At 42.9% G+C, this 14127-nt stretch overlaps 1 protein-coding gene across 6 annotated transcripts in view; it reads left to right on the forward strand.

Moving 5' to 3' along the window:
- Window positions 1–14127, forward strand: part of ARHGEF1 (Rho guanine nucleotide exchange factor 1) — a 3019431-nt gene that overhangs the window by 1897588 nt on the left and 1107716 nt on the right. The window lies entirely within an intron of this gene.

Here is a 14127-nt window from a genome sequence, read left to right on the forward strand (position 1 = left end):
TTGATCACACTATATAACCCTGTGGAGTGGTGTTCTTTACGAAATTGTGCAGTGACTATGTTAGCATGCAACATTAATTAAAAACTTGCCTTGATGTCATACACTTGTCTCTGAATATTGATGCAAGATATCAAGAGCTATTCACTAAGCATACTTCTCAACACCTTTGGTAACTATTTCTGAATACACCCAAAAGTAATGGGGACACAAGGGATTACAAACAAAGCCAAATTTTAAATATTACTATAATTCAGTCTAGAAATAAATAACAGGATGTTCATCGTGTTACCCTGCTGCAGTCATCACACTTGGGTTATCCTGTCGTCAGGCGGTCCTGCAGTCGGGCGGAATTCCAAAGTCTTGGTCCGGCGTCGGTTGCTGTCGCTTCTTCCCTGACATCAGTGCGCCAGGGGTATATATATTGCAACCGACGCCATTTTCTCCAGTCTTTCTTGCCGCGCGGTGCCCAAAGCAGAAGCAGTTCGCAAGTGCCGGTCAGCCAACTCCTGAGATTTTCGAATTCGAATTTCAGACTGAAGTCTTCTATAAAGCTAAGTACCCCATTGGGGAAACTTTTCTTGCCTCAGACCGATGTCAGAAAAAGTTAACAATTGTATTTCTTGTGGGAAGCAAATACCTCATTAGGATTTTCATTCTTATTGCATACCTTGCCTAGGCCCAGACCACGACGTCACTAGTTGTCGTTTTTGTGCTTGGTTTAATAAACGTACTATTAAAAGACGCTTTGATTTCGCACGACACTACTTCAGTAGAAAATTTAATTACAGTATGCCGTCGGAACAACCAACTACCGGCGTGCACAAAAAATGCAAGGATAAGGACAGACAGCCCAGGCCTAAGCCAGATTCCGAGGCCTCGGCTGGTCTGGTCTCCGGTCCTCAGTGAGGCTCCTACGCAACCCTTGACTACCGCAGATCTGGAACCCAAGACCGCTTCCAAACTTTTAGCGGAATGTACCAGGCCGATACATCCATTTTGTTCAGGCCCTACCGATGACATTGCTGATAAAGATGTCGGTGCTGTAGAAACGCCATCGATTTCTGAAGGCGTCTTTAGACCGACGACGCTCACCATTAAAACGTTTCCTAAGACGAAGACTCCTGTTAAATCTAAAAGGACTGCACTTCAGTCCCCTGTCCAAGACCCAATGCCTAAGAAACAGATGCTCAAAATGGCTGAAAATTTGATTTCTTTAATCAGGGGTTCCCAGCCTCCTCCTGACAAAAGGCCTAGAGAAGAGGAAGATTATGCATCCTCTGAACAAGTGGACATTTCTTCAGCCTCCTCTGAAGACCAAGATTACTTCTTCTCCCCTTATGAAGATTCTGATGCTGAGGATTCCATTCCCTCAGCTTCTCCTCCTGAAGACTACTCCTTTGGGGAAACTTTACACACTATGAGGGAACATTTCCACTGGGACGGTCAGGATTACTCTGACTCAGTGAGTTTCTTTTACTCCCCCAGCACAGACCACTTGCCATCCCACCCGTGTTAGACATTGTGGATGATGTTTACTTTGGAATCCAGTTTGAACCCAGACTCTCTACCTCCTGCTCCGAGCCAAGCCTGACAGATACTACAGAGTGCCTGATTCCCACAAATTTCTATACAAAAGTCCTGTTGCTGACCCAGAGACAATCTCCCAGGGTCCCAAAGGGGCTAAGACTTCTATGGCTAAAAATCCTGTACCCTCTGAAAGAGATTCCAGAGCGCTAGACAGGTGGGGGAAAAAGGTTTACACCTCAGCCACTCTAGCTATGAGGGCACTAAATTGCCAATTTCACATGCTTAAGTATCAGCAATTTCTAATCTCTCAGTTAAAGCAAAGAATCACCACTCTCCCTCAACAGTCTGAATTGAAAGAAATGCAGGATCTGTTGCATGCCACTGAACAGGTGGGCAAACACACCTTACAATGTGGGTTTGATTCTCTGGAGGCCCCTTGCAGAGCAGCTGTCACTGGGTTTGTTATACGTAGGCATGCTTGGTTAAAGGAACAATCTCTGCCTGATCATGTTAAAGCAAAGCTTCTAGATGCTTTCTTACAGCAGGATGTTCTTTTTGGAGTTAAAGCAGAAGTCTTAAAGAAAATGGAGGATAAGGCAAAATCTATGCAGACAGTCAAAGAATTCCTACAGGTACAGCCCCCTCACTTCAGCTGAAACTGGCCAACAAAAAATTGGTCCTTTCCAGCTACCGACAGACCACAGAGGGGGTAAATACAGACACCCAAGAGGCAGAGGACAACCACAAGCCCAGTACAAACCTCGCCAATGGGGCACTACAACACAGAAGGGAGGAGAAGACAGGTCCCAATCTACCAGGAGGCAAACTCAATGACTTGCACCTCATCCGGCCAAGCAACTCTCTCTTGACAGCCCCCTTGGGAGGAAAACTCGCACTTTTTTCAGACAACTGGCACATTGTCACAAAGGACAAATGGTTCCTAGACATAATTTTACGAGGATACAGATTCCATTTTCATACCTTGCCAATGAAAAGAGGAATGCCAAACCTGCCACAAAATCAATGGGCAGAGGCACAAAAGCAAATTACAGCTCTCATGGACATGAGAGCCATTCAACTGGTACCTACTCGAGAGCAAGGTCAAGGATTTTACTCAAAACTCTTTCTAGTGCCCAGAAAGGACATTGCCTGGAGACCTATTCTGGACCTTTCAATTTTTAAACACATTCTTACAAGTACCCAAATTCAAGATGCTAACACTACAGCAGCTTCTTTCCATGTTGGGCAAGGAGGCATGGCTAGTAACGTTGGACCTCAAGGAGGCATACCTGCATGTCCCTATCAGACAAAGTTGCAGAAGATACCTCCGTTTCATTGCAGGTTCAACCCATTACCAATTCTCTGCACTGCCCTTTGGCTTATCTACTGCACCCAGAGTCTTCACAAAATGCCTGGCACCAGTAATTGCATACTGCAGACAAAGAGGAATTCAAATATACCCATACCTGGATGACTGCCTCATCCAAGCAGAAAGCAAGGACATTCTCTTACATCATCTGGCTTTTGTAAAACATCTTCTAAACTGCCTGGGGTACACAGTAAACAAAAAGAAGTCAAAACTAGTACCCTCACAAAATATGACATTCCTGGGTGCCAGCTTGAACACAATGGCCCAGAAGGCTTATCTGATGCCAGACAAGCAACTACAGCTGACTCAATATTTCAAGACAATGGCAACAAAGACCCAATTAACTGCAAGAAAAATTCTGCAGGCTTTGGGCTTCATGGCATCTTGCATGCTACTAATACCGTTTGCAAAGCTGCATATGAGGAAATTACAGTGGTACTTAAAAAGCGTATGGTCTCAACACAGCCGCAGCTTGGCGACAATATCATCTCTCATTCCCTGCTTACAACAGGAGTTTCTATGGTGGTCACAGGCATGTCACCTCAACAAGGGTCAGCTGTTCACCTTGCCCCCGGCCAGGCAAACTATCACAACAGATGCATCAGACTACGCCTGCGGGGCACACATGGCAGGACAGTGCGTTCAAGGCAAATGGACTGCAGATCAAAGGAATCTGCACATCAATCAAAAAGAAATGCTAGCTGTACAGAAAGCTCTGACAGCCTTCAAGAATCTATTATATCCAGGACAACTTACAATAAAGACGGACAACACCACAGTAATGTGGTACATAAACAAACAAGGGGGTACTCACTCCTACCCTCTTATGGAACACCGCTCTGGCTTACCAAGTTCAGTTACAAGCTCAATTCCTGCCAGAAAAGAAGAACACATTGGCAGATGACCTCAGCAGAGACCTCATGGATCCCCACGAGTGGAAACTAGATCCACAAGTATTTACAATGATAACTCAAAAATGGGGCCTTCCAGACATAGACCTGTTTGCCAGTCCTCAAAACTATCAAATAATAAAATTTTGTACAAGGACACTTCACCATCAGGCTTGGAAAGTAGACACACTCTCTTTCATTTGGAAAAACCTGACAGCATATGCCTTCCCTCCATTGCCTCTCCTCACAAAGGTGCTTCTGAAAGTCAAAAAGGAGAGACCACGACTGATTCTCATAGCCCCAGACTGGCCACGCCAGCACTGGTACCCACTATTGAGAAATATGGCCCACGGCCCACCTTGGATCTTACCACAAATTACCCATTTGCTTACACAACAAAACATTCAGATTCTTCACAGCCAACCCAAAACCTTAAATCTGGCTGCATGGAAAATCACCTAAGCATCCAGCCAGCTCCTCTTTCCCAAGCAGTTATGGATGTTATTCTGGAAGCTAGGAGGCCAAGCACCAGGAAGGCTTATTCGGACAAATGGAAAAGGTTTTGTGCCTGGAACCAAGCTCAAGACCAAGACACATTTCAGCCTCACATGCCTCACATTCTACAGTACTTAACTGAGATGTTGCACAAAGGACTTTCCTTCTCCTCCATTAAAATCCATGCTTCAGCTATTTCAGCCCACTACAACACGGATCCGCCCTTATTTTCGCATCCACTTCTAAGGCAGTTCCTCAGAGGGGCAAAAAACATTAGACCCCCCAGGAGAGCACCTACACCAACATGGAACCTCAATTTTGTTCTGGAAAAACTAACGCTACCTCCCTTTGAACCAGCTTTTTCTGCAGATCTTCAGTTCCTATCATGGAAGACTGCCCTGCTGCTAGCAATAACTTTCAGCTAGAAGAGTCTCATAGCTGCAGGCACTAAAGGCAGTGGAACCTTTCCTCATTTTTCATCAAGACAGAGTTTCTCTACGAACTAATCCTTCCTTTATGCCTAAGGTGGTTTCCAGTGTGGCTTTAAATCAAATCATCCACTTACCCACCTTCTTCCCAAATCCACAGAACAAAGGTGAGAGACTCCTGTATTTCTTGGACATTCACAGGCAACTTCGTTACTACTTGGACAAAACTAAGGCTTTCAGAAAATCTGACCAGATCTTTGTATCCTATGCTACAGCTTCACAAGGGAAGGCTATTTCAAAACAAACCATTTCCAAATGGATAGGACATTGCATACGTTTCTGCTATGCCCATCATGGAAAACCAGTTCCTGCTACCATTAGGCCCCACTCTACCAGGGCAACAGCTACATCTACAGCTTTTCTCAGGGGGGTTCCAACCAGGGAGCTTTTGGAAGCTGCAACTTGGAGTTCAGTACACACCTTTACCAAACACTATCACTTACCACTTTACTCTAAGACTAGGGCAGGCTTCGCCACTGCAGTTCTGCAGGGCCTGATAGCCTCCTCCAACCCTCTATGATTCCTCCACCCATCCTTAGCTTTGGGATTCAACCCAAGTGTGATGACTGCAGCAGGGTAACACGATGAACGTAGTACAGTTTTGTACCTACCATAAATGTAGATGTTCGAGTGTACACCCTGCTGCAGTCCAGGTTACCCTCCCTCCATCCCCTCTGAACTAACTGGCTAAAATCCCTACAATACCTTCCTGATGTATTTGCTTATAGCTGGAGGGAATTTGAGTTTGTGCAAAATTTACTCAATTTGGTACTAATTACTGACCACCTTTTTGGGGGCACCTGACATCTGGGGCAAGAAAAACTGAAGAAAATGGCGTCTGTTGCAATATATATACCCCTGGCGCACTGACGTCAGGAAAGAAGCGACAGCAACAGACACTGGACCAAGACTTTGGAATTCTGGCCGACTGCGGGGACTGCCTGGCGACAGGATAACCCAAGTGTGAAGACTGCAGCAGGATGTACACTCGAACATCTACATTTATGGTAGGTACAAAACTGTAGTTTTTGCATCAACATGCATTTACTGAATAATACGAAGTATGAAACTGTAATGTTCGGTACTATTGACTAACTGGAATCTTCAATGTTTCATCAGAAAATAAAATACGATGTTCATAATGTTTGAGAGGTAGCCAAGCAACTCTAAAATACCTTTATCAGAAGGAACTGTATGACTTTTGTAAAGACTACACAATTCAAGGATGCGCGGACGTATTTTTGAGAACATTATGTACTCTTGACCACCCTCCTTCCCTGTCATTCACTGGGTTCTTTGGTTGCAAAGTCACTCTTTCTGCTTACCAGCACCTTAACTTTGTAACTACAAACTAGGACACAACTGAACTTTGCCCTACTTCTGTTGTTTAGAAGCTACAGTATCCACCTTACCTAGGCATGAGAAATGCCCTCTTTCCATCTGACTTGGGATTGGACGATAAGTGCCCCTTTGCGACACACCCCCTACCTTAAGACTTGTGCTACGGGAGAGCTCTGAATTGCAAGTGCTTTTCTGTGTCATCGAACCGATCATGGCAGACAAGGCTCCTTTCTTCACTGATGTAATCACTCGCACCAGATTCATGTTGGAACAGAGCAGGAAGGCAAAGGGTAACACTGGAGAGTTCATTGTCAGCTAGTACTGTATTCATTATGCACAGCAATCGGTCATCCCCTCTGCTGTCAGGAAAGCGGGCAATGCACAATTGCAGGTGTTAAATGTGCGAGCTTGCACTCCTAATTACAAATGCAGCAGTTTTTTTTTACATTTGCAAGATGTGGACAGCTGCATTGTTGCCATAGTGTGGCGACAGGTCGCTGTTAGCATTATCTGACATTTCTAAATTTTGTTTCATAAAGTTACACTGAATTCCATTTTGTATAATCACTCTATCATTATGTTTAAAGAACAGTATTAGGTTGGGAATATTAAACTGTTTTAATTAAAATGTGGGTTTATTAGGAGTAACAGTGAATACAAGTATTCTTGTTTCCTGAATATGTCGTTGTATGCAAGTGTCTCAGACATTGCAGATGTACATCAAATCCCACTTCATATATGTTTTACAGAGTTGCATTTGCATAAGGTACGACTGCTTCTAACCATCGCGCAGTGCTCTGAAACATAAAATCGTGATTTAAAGGGGCCACTCGAATTCGTGGCACCCCATTAGTTTAGCTTCAAAACTGTGAAATTCCGAGGAATTTGGTACAGCTGAGACGTATGACAGCAACCTCAAAACTTCTGTAAAGCCATTTTGCTTCCAGCCTAAAATCACTTTTCACTGTCCCTTAAGTAAGAGGAATGTTCCAAAGTATTGCAGACAATGACTTAGTACATACCTTCTCATACACTAATTTTCAGTCTTGGTATTTCAAAATTGCAGTGTGCTTGTCAGTTTCAGTAAGAATTCCATATTTTATCATTGCAGTGTTGGAATATCTCAGTGTCATTAATGAAGTTTTGATATGACCTTACCCTGTTGTGGCGTTTAGGGACTGAATATTATGATAAATAGCCAGGAGTGTAGTACATTTCTTTTTGCTATGGCCCACTGCAAGACATTCTATCAGATGTCCTGACTTTTCTTAAAGAGGACTCCTGCAGTGTACAGCTGCATTCAGGATCAGTGCCTGCCAGGTGTCTATCTAGAGTCACATTTTCTATTAATCTGAAAAGGACTGAACATGTCCTGTGGTGGAACATAGAGAGTTTCTTTGAGAGGAGGCAGTGCAACACTTAATCAACTTTGGGATGTATCCCACTTTACATGTGCTTTTTCCATGTTAACTCATTACGCCTGAGTGATGCCTCCAGGTGCATCTGCATCTAACTCCTACTGATGCATCCAGGAGTTAAATATTGTTTGTTCATAGCTGCATCAATAATTCAAAACCATGCTATGTACAAGGTTTTAAAATGTTTCATCTTAAAGCTTGCGCAATAGCAAACTCAACTGCATTAATATTTGACCTCTGTCTGGTGCAAGTAAATGGATATTAATTGTTGTTTTTATGATATTAATTTATATAGATATACTTTTCACATTTTTCTAAGTATCTCAACAACCAAGTAACACATATAGAACTCCTTAGCTTCATATGATTGCTATCAACTAGATGAGTAAAATGCTGCTCTCAGTGTGTGTGTAACTTCAGTGGTTGCTGAGATATTGTTAGTTGTTTACAAAATATTACAAATGTCATAGCTGATCTGTTTACTGTGACTTGTAAAATTTGGTTTAGGACCAAGAACCGAAAGAATACTACCACTATAAAAATAGTTTGTGCTGAAGAGTTTGCCATTTATACTTTTCATAATCCTTATGATTCCAACGATATGAACATTTGTTTGAAATGTGAGGACATAATTTGATGTCAAAAGGCTTAGGGGTCTACCCATTGGAAGTCAACAGTGCAAACTTCCTGAGCTCCATTGGAGTGAATGATTTAAAATTCTTAAGTTTGGCATCTTTCCTTGTAGAGCAATGCAGGCTTGTGCTAGAAAGCATTGATGTAGGTATGCAGATACATCTTTTTTCCTCCTGTTGGTGCATATTCTTTTTCTCATAGGGTTGCCACCTTTCATTGTGGCTAAAACAGGTGAAAGGCCACACCTCTCACATCACCTGTAACCCCGCCTATTCCTGCCCCTCTACTGTCCACACCCCATCCATTTTGTGACATCTTTATGACATCAGCTGATGGAGAACACCCTTTTTTTCCATTCCTGATGCCTTCTGCCGATCTACTATGCTTTTCTGTAATAAAGCATGGTAAATCTGCAGATTTAACAAACTCCCGTAGTCTGTTTCTTTTTTTAAACAGAATACCAGAGTTTGTACAGTGTTTTTCAGACTACCGGACAATTGGTTTGATTTCCGGATAGTCCGGGGAAAAAAAAGGAGAGGTGGCGACCCTATTTTCTCACTGTTTTTGAGTATCATACACCTTTGCTCACCTGTGCAAGCAGTTCCTTATCAGTTTTGTTGCTTTTTCTTCTGGCAGGTTTGTCTGTTACACATCTCTCTCTTTTCTTGTGATGGCTAAATTGATAAGTTAATGGAATTGCAGTAGGTAAATATCATGTAAAAGATTTTCACACTTTGTTCAGTTTAGGTCCTGATCACAACATTAAAGAATGTGGAATGTGTTACATATTCAGTTGAGCTACAAACATTCACCAGCAGAAGTGTTAGCAATTCAGTCTTGCTGGTAAGAGACTTCAGACTTGGAAATGAAGCCACAGAAGTGCAATTTTGAGCTTGTAAAGTTAGATACAGGGTATTTCTAAAGAAAGCGGAGTTTGTAAAGAATTTCCTATTGCCCAAAGATTTTGGAGCATCTTCCATCTCTTCTGCTTTAGAGGGAGGGTACATCTACTTTACTTGGTGTGAGTGGCAGGAAAAAATAAGTCTTTTTTTCTAGTGCATCATTATAGGTTCATATTAGGCTAACTGCCCTTGCGAGCCATTGTAAGCCTAGTTAATTATCCCTTGTGAGACTCAAACCCTGCACCTTGTGTTTGTAAGGCAAACATCTTAACCATTAGGCTACCCTCCCAACCCCCTTGTTGTTTTTACACAGCCTCAACCAACATGTCTACCTTAATTAAAGCTTAACCAGGCACCTGCATTGGTACTGACTAAGAAACAAATGTCATTCCTGCCTGTAATTACTCCTGATGATTAGGCGCCTGAGCTGCAGCACTGTGCAAGTGAAAAGCTTGAAGACATTGTTTCTTTACATCACTCTTTCACTAACCTTGACTACCGAGACTTCTGCTACAGACTCCCAAACATCTGGCCTGGCTTCTACAACTCAGAACCATTTACACTGTGTGTAACAGATGCCCCTCCACCCCCAAATGTCAGACTGTTGCCAGTGTAAAGCTGCAGGCACCATCATAATCCTTTTCGTTGTAGTTTTTCTTTTGTGTATGCCTCCTTTACTAGCATCAAAAGTAGTTTCTTCCAGGCATCTGTAGTGTATTTCAGAGCTCAAGAACCAGATAAGTACAATATTGCCATGTTCTTCATTAGATCACTGTTTGCTTTGCTACTGTGTGTCCAATCCACCCAGTCTTTAAGAGCTCAGTTATCCCCCTCTCCAGAACAGCATGTGCCAGTCTTAGAGAATGTTGAGCATGCTGGTCATCTTCAGAGCTTTCTTGCACCATTATGGATATGCAGATGTCTCATTGTTCAGAACCATGTGTAGTGTTTATGAATTTTACTTAGAACTAAGGCACATAATTACCCTGTTGGGGATTCACTTTTATCTTCTTTCGTGGATGTATGCTTTTGTCTAGTTTGAAGGTTTTCCTGTAGCAATTTTGTCTTTTGTCTAGAAAGAAAAATGCAAAATTTTTGTGCGTTAGGCAGATGTCTTGTATTGAATACCATACTATAGTTGTGTGTTTTTTCTAGGAGCAGAGCACAATGTAAAAAAAATTGTGATATCTGCCAGGGGTTCGCTTCCAAAATTCTTGGATATAAGCTGCATACTCTGGACTTGCACTTAGTTCTAAAGTGTTTTGAGGCATTAATGCATTTGACCCTTTCTTTGGCAGGTCCGTTTTCCTTTTCCTTTTCCTCCAAACATCTTGTAATGAAAATGCACATGAGCAAGTCAGGTTTGGAACTGGAAGATGCCAAGTCGATGTCCCAGGCACCTAGTTGGTCCTAGGTGACTGGCTCTGGTGAAGCATATTTGCAGCCCTTTTACCAGATGTCTTCTTCCAGCCCTCTGATGATGCTCTTTCAGAGGCAGTCATGGTCCAGGACTAAAGCACATTCATACAGACAAATGGCTCACAGAATCCTTCCTCAGACAGGGGTTGGGAGGGTGGTCTAATGGTTAAGGTGTTTCAGTTAGCTTAGTACTAATCTATGAACCTATGAACCTATGACACCCAGTCTATGCGGAACAGAGAAGCCCTGGGTATCCAAATAGAGTGTAATGATTACTAATTAATGCTCCCTCCCACCCACAGTTCCCCCTTTTTGTTTTTTGATATTTTGTGCATGTCCTTCCTTCTTTTTCAGGATCTGAAGGCAGTACTTATTTTATTTTATTTTGAGTGCTCTCCTCCATCTTTGGGAAGATGTGGGGAACACCTGATGTCCTTCCATTTCACTGTTGCAGTATTTCTTACAATAAGGATCCCCTGCCAAGGCCAGACCAACATCCAGACAGTGTACCAAAGCTTTTAGGTTGCTAAGGGTACACCATCCATCACATGTATGCTCCCAGTGTACAGCATAGGGCATAAAGGTGATGTCAGGACATACCATTCTCAGAATTTCTTTGCCACTAGTCTGAGCACTATCTTTGATTGTCGATCTAAACACTTGCTTTGTTTTGCTAGTTCACCAAGCCATTTTCAGATAAATGCCCTGCTGGGGTTTTGTTATCTCTTTTCCCCTTTATTTTTGTTGCTTGTGGGGTTCATGTCATCCAGAAAGGTTAAATGCCAGTGCCAGAGGTGAATTCCCCATAAAGACAGCCATGAGCAGGGTTTATTTTTGTCTAGGTGCTTCCCACGACCATATGTTCTGTTCTATTTGACAAGCTTTCATTCCAAAAACTCTGTATAGTCAGCTTTCCTCTTTGGCTATATTTTTATTTATTTTACATTTGTTGACCGGGCTAGTCCAACTGGATACATGTCCATTTTCAGTGGAGGCCCGGGGAGAAAAGCTCCAGGATCATGGTAAGTTAAAACCCAATAATGATGAAGTTAAAACAAGTAAATCAAGTAAATACAAATACAATGTTGTTGTTAAGACAAGTAAATACAGGTAAATACACTGACGATTAAAGGCCCAAATAAAGAAGAGGAAAAAAAAAATTATGTTTAAAGAGGTACAGAATTAAACAGCTAGACAAACAGGGCAAAATAGTGGACTCTTGGGTTTATGGGTTAGGTGGAGGCTGAGAGAAGCCTAGGTCAGGCAGGGATGATAGCACTTAGTCTGGATTGGAGCAGATACATTTAGGATATCAACATCTTAAGCTTTTGGTAAAACATGCTATGGAAGGAACTTCCTGCTGTAAGGATCAGCCATCCACAAAGAAGGCCAAGCAAGCTAGGTCTGATTCTTGCCAGACACCTCTATCTAGGCTAGTGAAAGCCTGGAAGATCACCCAGGTCCTAGGTTGGATTCCTATGCCGCTACCACTTCGGAGGCAGCTTGAATCTGGCTCCGTGCACATTCGTGGGGGCCTTGCAGACGTCCACTTCAGATGTTCACTGGAACAGCATCTGATTATTGCCAAAATCTTCAGATTTTGGTTAGGGAGGAGATGCCAGCTACAATTCTAGAGCATCATCCGGGGTCAAGCCATCTAACTTTTGCAAGGCTGACGTCCCTTTAAAGAAGAAACAAAAAACTAAACATGCTTCTCCTGCTCCTAAGGACCCTCAGAGTGAATGGCAGAATTTCACTCAAGGTTTGTTTAGTGCCCTTATGGCTTTGAAGCCTTCTCAAGGAGTTTCTGTTTCAACCTCCTCTTGGTTGTCTACTCCTCTTAAGAGGCCTAGGGAGCAAGATTCCTCGGAGGAGGAGGAGGAATCCTTTGCCTATTCTTCCCATATTGCTTCTCCCTTTGACTATGGTTCTGAAAAAGAGGAGTCCACTAGTCTTGATTCTCCGTTTGAGATTTTTTTTGGCAACACAATTTCCAGAGTGATGGAATTTTTCAAATGGGATTGTGCCCAGGTGTCTGAGTTTCAGAAGAGGTATTAAAAGCTATTGCAAATAAACTCTCCTAGACTTTCTACTGTTCCTCCTGTCTTGGCTGCCTTGTTGGATGTGTTTTCTACTGCATCTCAGGCTCCTGATTCCCAACCCCCCACTACCAAAAAAACTGAAAGGTTTTATAACGTGCCTAGTGATTGCAAGTTCCTTCGTAAGTGCCCATCAGCCCCCCCCCCCCCTTAGTATCTGTGGCATGTGTCAAGCCATCAGTTTAGTGTCCTCTACAAAGTTGCTTCCTTCTGATAGACAGTCGAGCTATGGAAAAACTGAGCAAGTAGGTTTATACCTCAGCTACCCTTGCTTTCATTGCTGTCAGTTATGAGACTCATATCGCAAGATATATTTTGGCTCTTCTGTCTCAGGTTTGTCAGGTTATTTCTGACCTTCCTGAGTCTGAAGAGAAGACTTCTGCTCTCTCCTTGTTAGGGACTTCTACTCAGGTGGCTCATTACTCTATTAAATGCAGTTATGATACAGATGATGCCTCCTCTAGGGCTGCTGCTTTTGGCTCTGTGCTGAGGAGATATTCTTGGTTTTGGGTTCACCCTTTGCGTGATGATATTAAGGCTAAGTTGATGGATGCTACTCTGGATAACAAACATTTGTTTGGTGCTCCTGTTGTTGATTTGTTTTAAGTCCTTCAGGAAAAGGGTAAGACTTTGCAAGATCTAAAACATATCTTTGTTTCTCCTGTACCTACATTTCAAAGGAATTACCCTAATAAGCCAGCCTTTGTTCGTAGGCAGTGTTCCCCCCCCCCAAAGGTAAGAAGGGTGGTAGGACAGCTCCTCCTGCTAAGGCTGCCCAGACTCTTGTAGCTTAGAAGTCTCCTTTTCCTGACAAACAAGGTGGTCTCACTATCCTGTACTTCTTAGCCACATTCCTTTTTCTGTTTGTTTTTCTCTGTCTCTTCCTGCTTGGTTACAGATTACGCAACATTCCTGGGTTCTTTTCATCCTTTGCCAAGGGTATTACATGGTCTGGAAATATCTTCCCCTTTTATGGGAATTCCTTATCTCCCTCAGGAACAATTATCCTTTTTTCCGGAGGTGCTTTAGGGTCTCTTGACTCTGGGAACTATTCAGGAAGTTCCAGTTTCTCAAAGGCGGAAGGGGTTTTATTCCAGAATGGTCTTGGTCCCCAGGAAAGAGGGCACTTGGAGACCCATTCTGGATTTCTCTCACCTAAACATCTTTCTGAAGGTCCCTTCCTTTTGGATGTTGTCCCTTCAGACTTTTTCTTTTGCTGCTTCCTCATGCTTTTCTAGTTTCTCTACACTTCAGGGATCCTTATCTTCATATCCCTATTCATCCCCTTTTCAGGAGGTTCTTATGTTTCTCTGGTGCTTCCTGGCATTTCCAGTTCTCTGCATTGCCCTTTGGCCTCTCTACTGCCCCAGGCGTATTCACCAAATGCCTTGCACCTATGATTGCTTTTTGCAGCCTAAAGGGACTACAGGTCTTTCCTTACGTAGACGACCTTTTTCAGGCAGCCTCTCCAGAGATTCTGTTGCAGCATCTTCATTTCGCTATTTCCCTCGTGCAAAGTGAGGGGTTCACTATAAATTTCCAAAAG

This window comes from Protopterus annectens, chromosome 8.part0, assembly GCF_019279795.1.
Source record: "Protopterus annectens isolate FY-2018-M chromosome 8.part0, PAN1.0, whole genome shotgun sequence".
Taxonomy (NCBI): Eukaryota; Metazoa; Chordata; order Ceratodontiformes; family Protopteridae; genus Protopterus; species Protopterus annectens.